This window comes from Lolium perenne, chromosome 5 (genome assembly GCF_019359855.2).
Source record: "Lolium perenne isolate Kyuss_39 chromosome 5, Kyuss_2.0, whole genome shotgun sequence".
Lineage (NCBI taxonomy): Eukaryota > Viridiplantae > Streptophyta > Magnoliopsida > Poales > Poaceae > Lolium > Lolium perenne.
This window is the reverse complement of record NC_067248.2, coordinates 75955543-75964501: the sequence shown is the minus strand read 5'-3', so window position 1 is coordinate 75964501 and position 8959 is coordinate 75955543.

The following is an 8959-nucleotide window of genomic DNA, read 5'->3' as shown; positions in this document are numbered from 1 at the left end:
GTGTAATAGATCGATCTTCATGCATGTACTACTTAATTCTGGTGAATCGACTTGATTTGCATCGGAGAGTACTACTTATGCAATTACATGTGTGTTATATTATATGCACCAACTTGATATGCATCACCTTGACCTTCATGTACTACGTAAACCCAAACGCGTTTCCAGTGCATCGACGTGATATGAAACGCTCCGATACCCCTAAACCCGTGCAAAAACCCTAAACCTTGAATTCTCAGCCGCGGCAGAGATTCATGCATATTTCCTGCCGCGGTAGCCAACCTTTGGTACCGGTTTCTAATACAAACCGGTACCAAAGCTCCATCGCCGCGCGCTCTCCTGGGCGCCCACATGGAGGCCCATCTATACCGGTTCATAAGGAACCGGTACGAAAGGGTGGGGGCCTTTTGCACCGGATGTTTTATACCGGTTGCTAAACCGGTGCAAATGGCCCTCTAAACCGGTATAGATGAGCCTTTTTCTACTAGTGTAGTCTTTACTATAAGTGAAAGCTGCGTATGCCTGGTGTCACCCTGCCACTTCCTGAAATGCCCGGCTCACACGTCATGCTCGTTCCGCACCCTGTCTTTGTGGGAAAAATAGGACCAGATCGATGCAACAAACCTTCCTTCTTTCACGTCAAAAAATCTTCATTTTTCTGATGGGCTTTGCTACACAGTGCCCAGGCACTATTTGGTCTTACGCAGTGCCCCACCCAAAAATAGAAAAGAAGCACGTAACCATATTTGCTCGTCCAAAAATAGAAAGTTCCTCCCCCATCGCACCCGCACACCAGTCATTTTCAGGAGAACCAAAATTTAACAGAAAGGGAAAGTGGTCCCGTCACCTGATAGTGACACATTAACAGAAGAGTAAATGTGGCCTAGGACCACTTTTTCTCGCTTAGTTTTCGGCACCGCAGAGTGTGCCCCACTCAGAACCAGAAATTACATGCAATTTTTTTTGGAGAAGCACTAGATTTACTCCACCAGGCGCACCAAAGCAAAGCAAGCATCAGGATAAAAGTTTGTTTCCGCAAAAAATACATCTAGACGAGATTTACCAGATTAAAACCAAGAAAACAGCAAGAAAAATAGATGCACACAATGTACCTAACCCCAACTACACTAAAGATGGTCAGAGTGTACAGACGAAAACTGATCCGAAATCAAACGAACCCTTTCAAACTTTGTGCACGGATAAGAACTGGATGTACTTTCTTAGTGTTCTGCTTTCTCCAAGTGTAGATCGCCAAGCTTTATTAACTGTAACAAAGTGACAAGCATACATGTTAGTAAGATATAATTTGGTATACTGTATAAACAGAAATTCAGTAATGAGACTAGCAATTTTTACATAATAAGATATTTCAGAAAAGTAGAAATAGATGAATTCGATGTAGGCGGTAGGCGGACCTCCAACACTACCCCAACATGTCAGCAGAACCTCTCCGCTATTTCCCACTGGAAAACTTGCCGCCGACGAGAGGGATTCGTCGGGGGAGATGGAGCGGGCGATGAGAGAAGGGAGGGGAATGGGGGACGAGCTCGGTTAGCAAAATTGAACAGTCAGGCAAAAAAGTAAATGGAAAAGACGGAGTCGGTTATTTGGACATATGCGCCGCTTAGTTATGTCCGCCCAATCCCGATCCGACACGTCAAAGAGGCGAGCACCGCCGCCTAAGACCGGAAGGAGCTTACGCAAGAAATAGATTTAAGCCTCATCTTACTGTATTTAGACTGGCTAGCCTTCGAAATGATTTTAGTGGTGCATGAAGGTTCCTGCAGCACAAAAAATAACTAAGAAAAAGGAACAATAATAACATGGAGTGGTAAACAAAACAAAAAATAACCATCGATGCCATACGATATGTAGCAGTGGTGTGACAGACAAAATCTGCTTGTAAACCAAGGACCACTCCTCTAAAACACACAAGAGAAAAGGATGGCACATGTTAGAAACCCAACGCATATATAAGTGACTATAAAAAACACATAGATCATTGTGTACATAATTAAATGCATTGGGCATTGGTATTCATGATTTTAGAGGAAATGTTACATGCATGTTCACTTCAAACACACACTACTGCATAACTTAGATCAGGGAAAATAATACATTATATGGGTAATAAAATACTAGCAAGATGTATTTTTTACATCCCATGATATTCCCAGGCAGGAAGGAAAAACATACACCCTATGATTGAACAATCTGAATACCCATATAAACATGATGTATTTATTATCAATTTTATACATCCTAAAATGCATACAACATCCCACTGCATATATACCATTGACAAAAACTACAGGTATTTATTTAAAAGATCCATCCTATGAGTGTAACAGAATATGAAACCCATATACCCGAGATGTATTTATTACAAAAAAAATGCATCCTACAAAAGTAACGATGACTAGAAATGATTGAAAAACACTCTGCACCTCATAAACATGCTCTGTACTCATACATGTATACTAGCAGCACCATGTAAGATTAATAATACATCGTGCATGCAGATTAATACATGCTATACACATTGGCATGCTCTGTACTCCATTGAGAGAGAGAAAAAGAGACAGATACATACCATATAGAACAAGGACATAACAATCTGAAAACCCATATGCCCAGGATGGAAAATATACATCCTATGAGCGGACAATCTGACCCATATGCCCCTGATGTAATTATGACCAAAAACTAACATATTGCACAATTATAGTAGCATGATTAAGATTGAAAAGCTACTCTATCTTCCATGAACTAACACCACCGAACAAAAAGAAACTGGACCAGACACGCAACATCGATTTGTATGCAAGTACAAGAACATGTGAGGAGAAGCGGATACACACAGCGAGACAGTTTGACCGTGAGTAGGGGAACTCAGCTTACAAATCGATGTTGGGTGACAAAAAATACATCTACATGTGTCGCATAAACTAACTAATAATTCTAAGATGTATAAATTGTTCAAATATACATCCAGTGGGATGACAAAAGCAGGCCCAGCAATTTCTTCTGATTTATACAAACGAAAAAGTGTATAAAAAATACATCCTATGAGCGTACATATACTACTTCCCATGTGCCCAGGATGTATAAACTACCAAAATTCTACATCCTACAGTTAACATATACCTGAAAAAGTTCGGATGTCCAAAGTACAGATACACTGAACTGGACATATATAGCAATCTAAACAGTAACTACATGACGCACGTCTCTGTGGCTACTAAAAGAGAACCTAATTACCGCACACAGAACAACTAGATCATCCTCATCCGTGGGTAAAAATCGAGCACATCTGATTTAGACGAGCAAAAACATGGGTATAGAAGAAATTAGCACCGCCATGACCAAAATCGAACTCGCGTCGAGCAAACGCCGCCCCCAAAATCAACATGAGGATGTAGAAAATTAGAGAGGAACGAAGGACTCGCCAGGGACTCACCAGCACCTCGATGCGGATGCTCTCCTTCGACCACTACTATGGCGACGGCCGCGACGCCACAATAGCGTCGAATCCCGGAGCAGCGGCGAAGATATCCTTCACCAAGGACCTCGCGCCGCCTCAGAATCGTCGGATTGGTGGCGCCCTGCCGCCGAAGGGACCCTCCCAGCACGGCCACACCCGCGACCGAACGCCTTGATCCGCTTCTCCGCGCCGACCAAACTGGTCTACCACTACTCGAAGCGACCAGGGATACTCCGCTGCGGATTTTCGTCGGACCGCTCGCCCCCGACAAGGTTGAATCAGCGGTGGAGATCGGGAAGTGGCGTTAACACGGGGAGAGCAGAGAGGAGAACGAGAATGGGGATAAACGGGCACGAAAAAAAAGAGAAGAGGAAGGGAAATTCTACTAGCGCTGTTTTGGACGTTAGTGCCTTTTCTTTTGGATCGCTGGATCGGGATCTGACGGACCGGACAAGGGAGCACCGTGGTAGACAATACAGTGCCCAGGCAAGAAATAGAATTTGGGATCTTTCTATGAACATTGCAATCGTGCTTATGGAAGTGTTTCATGATGCTTGTTATTAGTTTGTTGGTATCTCTTTCATGATTGACACAGCTATTAGATGACTTTATTTGCATGTATCTTATGATGAATTGCTTAAGTACTTGCCATATCATGAGAATATTTACATCATATGAACAAATGTGTTCGTGAAAGTTCTTTTATCGCACTCAGTTGTTAACTGAATTGCTTAAGGACAAGCAATAAGCTAAGCTTGGGGGGAGTTGATACGTCCAAAACGTATCTACTTTCCCGAACACTTTTGCTACTCCCTCCGTTCCATTCTATAGTGCTTATAGTTTTTTGGTACGGAAATTAGCGCAAGAGTATATTTTACACAAGACCCCCTGGCTGAACGATTTGAGATCGGACTAAAATTAGGGAAATCAATAACTTCCTAATTTACCATAACAAATCCCACAAATATGTCTGGTTGACTCTCCATATATGTGCAACCATGTTTAATTAAGGAAAGAAAAACATTGCTCCTAAATCTAAGCAATCCTTAGGGCCATGCATTAGGAATCTCAATTAATTATTTCCTATTTTGTATGGATTTTTTTTCATGCATGCCGTGTGGGAGTTGACCGGTGGAGGGGGTAATTGAAAAAAGCCAAACTACAACCTTATATTGTGAAACAAATGCAAAAAATCTATAGGCACTATAAAAAGGAACGGAGGGAGTATTGTTTTGCCTCTAATTTGTGTATTTTGGATACAACTAACACGGACTAACGCTGTTTTCAGCAGAATTGCTTTGGTGTCTCGTTTTTGTGCAGAAACTCAACTTTCAGGAAAATCCCCAGAAATAATCGCAATGGGCCTATTTTCACCGTGAAGATACGAGGCCAAAAGGGCAAGCCAGGGGGGCCCATGGCCCTCACACCACAGGCCGGCGCGGCCTAGAGGGGGGGCGCGCCGCCCTATGGTGAGGGCGCCTCGGCGGCCCCCCGATGCTCTCCTTCGGGCTACATAACCCCTTCGACCTAAAAACGCCAGGGGGTTCGATGATATTTCCAGAAGACGTCCAGAACACCGCCGCCATCGCGAAACTCCTCCTCGGGACCAGAAACTCCGTTCTGGCACTCCGCCGGGACGGGGAATTGGAGGGGATCATCGCCGCCATCACCACCGACGCCTCTCCATCGACCATCCATGACTCCCCATCCATGTATGAGTAATTCCCCCGCCGTAGGCTGAAGGGGATGGTAGGGATTGGATGAGATTGATCATGTAATAGTCATAAGATTGTTAGGGCATGGTGCCTAGTATCCGTAGTTGGTACTTTTATGATATTGTTGCAACTTGTTATGCTTAATGCTTGTCACTAGGGCCCGAGTGCCATGATCTCAGATCTGAACATGTTATTGATTCATGAAGATATTCATTGTTTTATGATCTTACCTGCAAGTTGTATACACATGTTGCTGTCCGGAACCGAGGCCCCAAAGTGACAGAAATTGGGACAACCGGAGGGGAAGGCGGTAATGTGAGGATCACATGTGTTCACGGAGTGTTATGCTTTGCTCCGGTACTCTATTAAAAGGAATACCTTAATTCCCAGTAGTTTCCCTAGAGGCCCGGCTGCCACCGGCTGGTAGGACAAAAGATGTTGTGCAAGTTTCTCATTGCGAGCACGTACGACTATATACGGAACACATGCGGATTGTTTAGTACTTGGATACCGTTTTATTGTTATCTTCAAATGCCCTACCTTGATTGTTATATGAATTCTCTCATCCATGCAACGCCCAATCATCCATCCCTGTGCCTACAATATATTAATCCTGCTGTTTACTATAATCACTACTGCTGTCTTTGTTGCACTGCTGCTGTTATTTCACTACTCCTACTGCTATAAAACTGTTGCTACTGATAAACTCTTGCGAGCAAGTCTGTTTCCAGGTGCAGCTGAACTGACAACTCCGCTGTTAAGGCTTACAAATATTCTTTGACTCCCCTTGTGTCGAATAAACAAATTGGGTTTTACTTCCCTCGAAGACTGTTGCGATCCCATATACTTGTGGGTCATGATTTGCCCAAACACCCGATACGAAAACCTTAAGAACTTTTGCATCCGGACTCCGATTTCGATGATCTTGGGCTCGTTGAAATCACAACAACGAGCTCTAAAACAATATGCATAGAAACATCATAGTCTAGAAAATTAGGATAGAAACAAATGGATAAAGGTTTTACCTATCTATAAACAGCAAACCGGTAAAACCTCCAATATGGAAAATGCAACAACTTGAGTTAGGAAACTCGGATTTAGGTGAAACCAATTTTGTTGTAAAGAAGATGACAAGAGCTACCCCACAAAGAGTGAAAAGCTTAAGAACAAGTGGGGTAGGTTTTTCTATGTATTTTAGAGTGAAGCCTCTCAATACGAGAAACCGAGAAAAACTCCAATATCAAAAATGCAACAAGTGATTCATGCGGAATCCGTTTTAGATGAACTAGAGCTTGCTATGAAAATAACCACAAGCTCTAAATCACCACATGGATAAGATCCAAATAACAACCAAGAAATATGATGCAAGGATGCAAAGGTTTGAGCTCTCTCCGAACGATACGATCGAGTTACTCACTCGAGAGCCCTCTTGATAGTACGGCAACTAAACTATAAATCGGTCTCCAACTACACCATGAGACCGATAAGAAAGAAACCCTATCAAGAGCAAACCTTAACCTTGCGCGTTCCTCTTGAGCTCGATGAAGACGATCTTGATCACAACAAGATGGAACGCCTTTCTTGATTGTGCTTGCTTGATGAAGTCATGTGGATTGCTCCCCCATAATCCACCATGGGAGAGCTTCTTCTTCGGCACATCTTCACATATCCATGATCACCATATGGATGGCAAGCTTCAAGCAAATGATCTCTTAGAGATGGCTCATCTTGAACTTGCACTTCATTTCTTCATTCTTCATCATGTTGATGTCTTGAAGTTAACTTTGAGGGCTCACTTCATCTTCATCTTCAAGACATACTTGATACTTGATATCCTTCATCAATTTCTTCTTAATGCAACCTTGAAGCCAACCTATGGTTCAAGCATTGCCTATGGACAACACCTACAAATATAACTCAATGCAAACATTAGTCCATAGGGATTGTCATTAATTACCAAAACCACACATGGGGGCTCCATGCACTTTCAATATCCCCCATTTTGGTAATTGATGACAATCTCTTTGAGAGGGTTTATATAAGGAATTTAAGTAACAAACAAGTTGAATATATAGAGCAAACTCCCCCATAATATATGCATGTGTGAATGATCTTGACTTTCATTGCATATATTGGCATTCAAAGCCTAGTGGAGTTTCCTCCAAATATTCAACTATGCAAAGCAACAAGATGCAATGCAATAAAGGCACATGCTTAAGCACAAAGCAAAGATATAACCAAATTCCCTTAAACCCTCCAAACTTCTCCCCCATTGGCACCAATTGCCGAAATGGGTGAAAAATTTAGAAGGCCAATATAGTGAGAGTTCCTCCATAGCGTGTGCATTTCTCATAATTTGAGTGAAATCAAATGCACGTATCCAATGATGAATATTCGGAAGGAATCACACTATAGATAGGATCAAAGATTGCAAAAAGATAACTAATTCAAGAAGCTTCAACAAATGAAGAAGCAACCAAATGAACCACAAAGAAGATACCAAAAGAAAGATAGATATTATGATAAGATCAAGAAGATTTCACTAAATAATATGAGGAAGCTCCCCAAGGTTTGTGCACAAAACTAGACAATTTGCATTGGAGTATAAAGTGCACAAACATGGAATCATCACTCCCATAATATAATTCAACACAAGAGATACCAAGTGAATCAAACTCTAATGATCACCACAAAATTGTGCCTTAAATAAATGAGGAAGCTCCCCAAGGTACATGTATAAATTAAAATGTTGCATTTGAATACAATATGCATAACATGGAATCCTCACTCCCTCATTACTATTTAAAACACAAACATTTGCAATAGATCATAGATAGAAAATTAAGCTTAACACTTGTGATGTCTACTCACGCTTCTTTTCCTGTAGACAGTGTTGGGCCTCCAAGAGCAGAGGTTTGTAGAACAGCAGCAAGTTTTCCCTTAAGTGGATCACCCAAGGTTTATCGAACTCAGGGAGGAAGAGGTCAAAGATATCCCTCTCAAGCAACCCTGCAATCACGATACAAGAAGTCTCTTGTGTCCCCAACACACCTAATACACTTGTCAGATGTATAGGTGCACTAGTTCGGCGAAGAGATAGTGAAATACAAGTATTATGGATGTATATGAGTGGTAATAGCAATCTGAATAAAATATGGCAGCGAGTAAACATGCAACAGAACAGTAAGTAAGCGGTGTTTGCAGTATTGGAAACAAGGCCTAGGGATCATACTTTCACTAGTGGACACTCTCAACATTGATCGCATAATAAATAATAACTTCTCTCATTTGTGCTACATACACTCTTTTGTTGGATGACAAACACCATTCGTTGTGTAGGGCTACAAGAGCTCCCTCAATGCCGGAGTTAACAATCTCCACAACATTCGATGTTCATATTTAAATAACCTTAGAGCATAATAGATCTTTGCAAAATAAACCGAGTACTAACATAGCATACACACTGTCACCATTACACTATGAAAGGGGGAATAGATCACATCAATACTATCATAGCGATAATCAACTCCATAACCTACAAGAGATTATGATCATAATCTACGAAAAGAACCACACGATGCACACACTGTCACCATTACACCATGCAGGAGGAATAGACTACTTTAATAACGTCACATGAGTAGCACATAGACTAGTAGTGATACAAAGCTCATATAAATCTCAATCATGTAAGGCAGCTCATGAGATCATTGTATTGAAGTACATAGGAGAGAGATTAACCACATAGCTACCGGTAGAG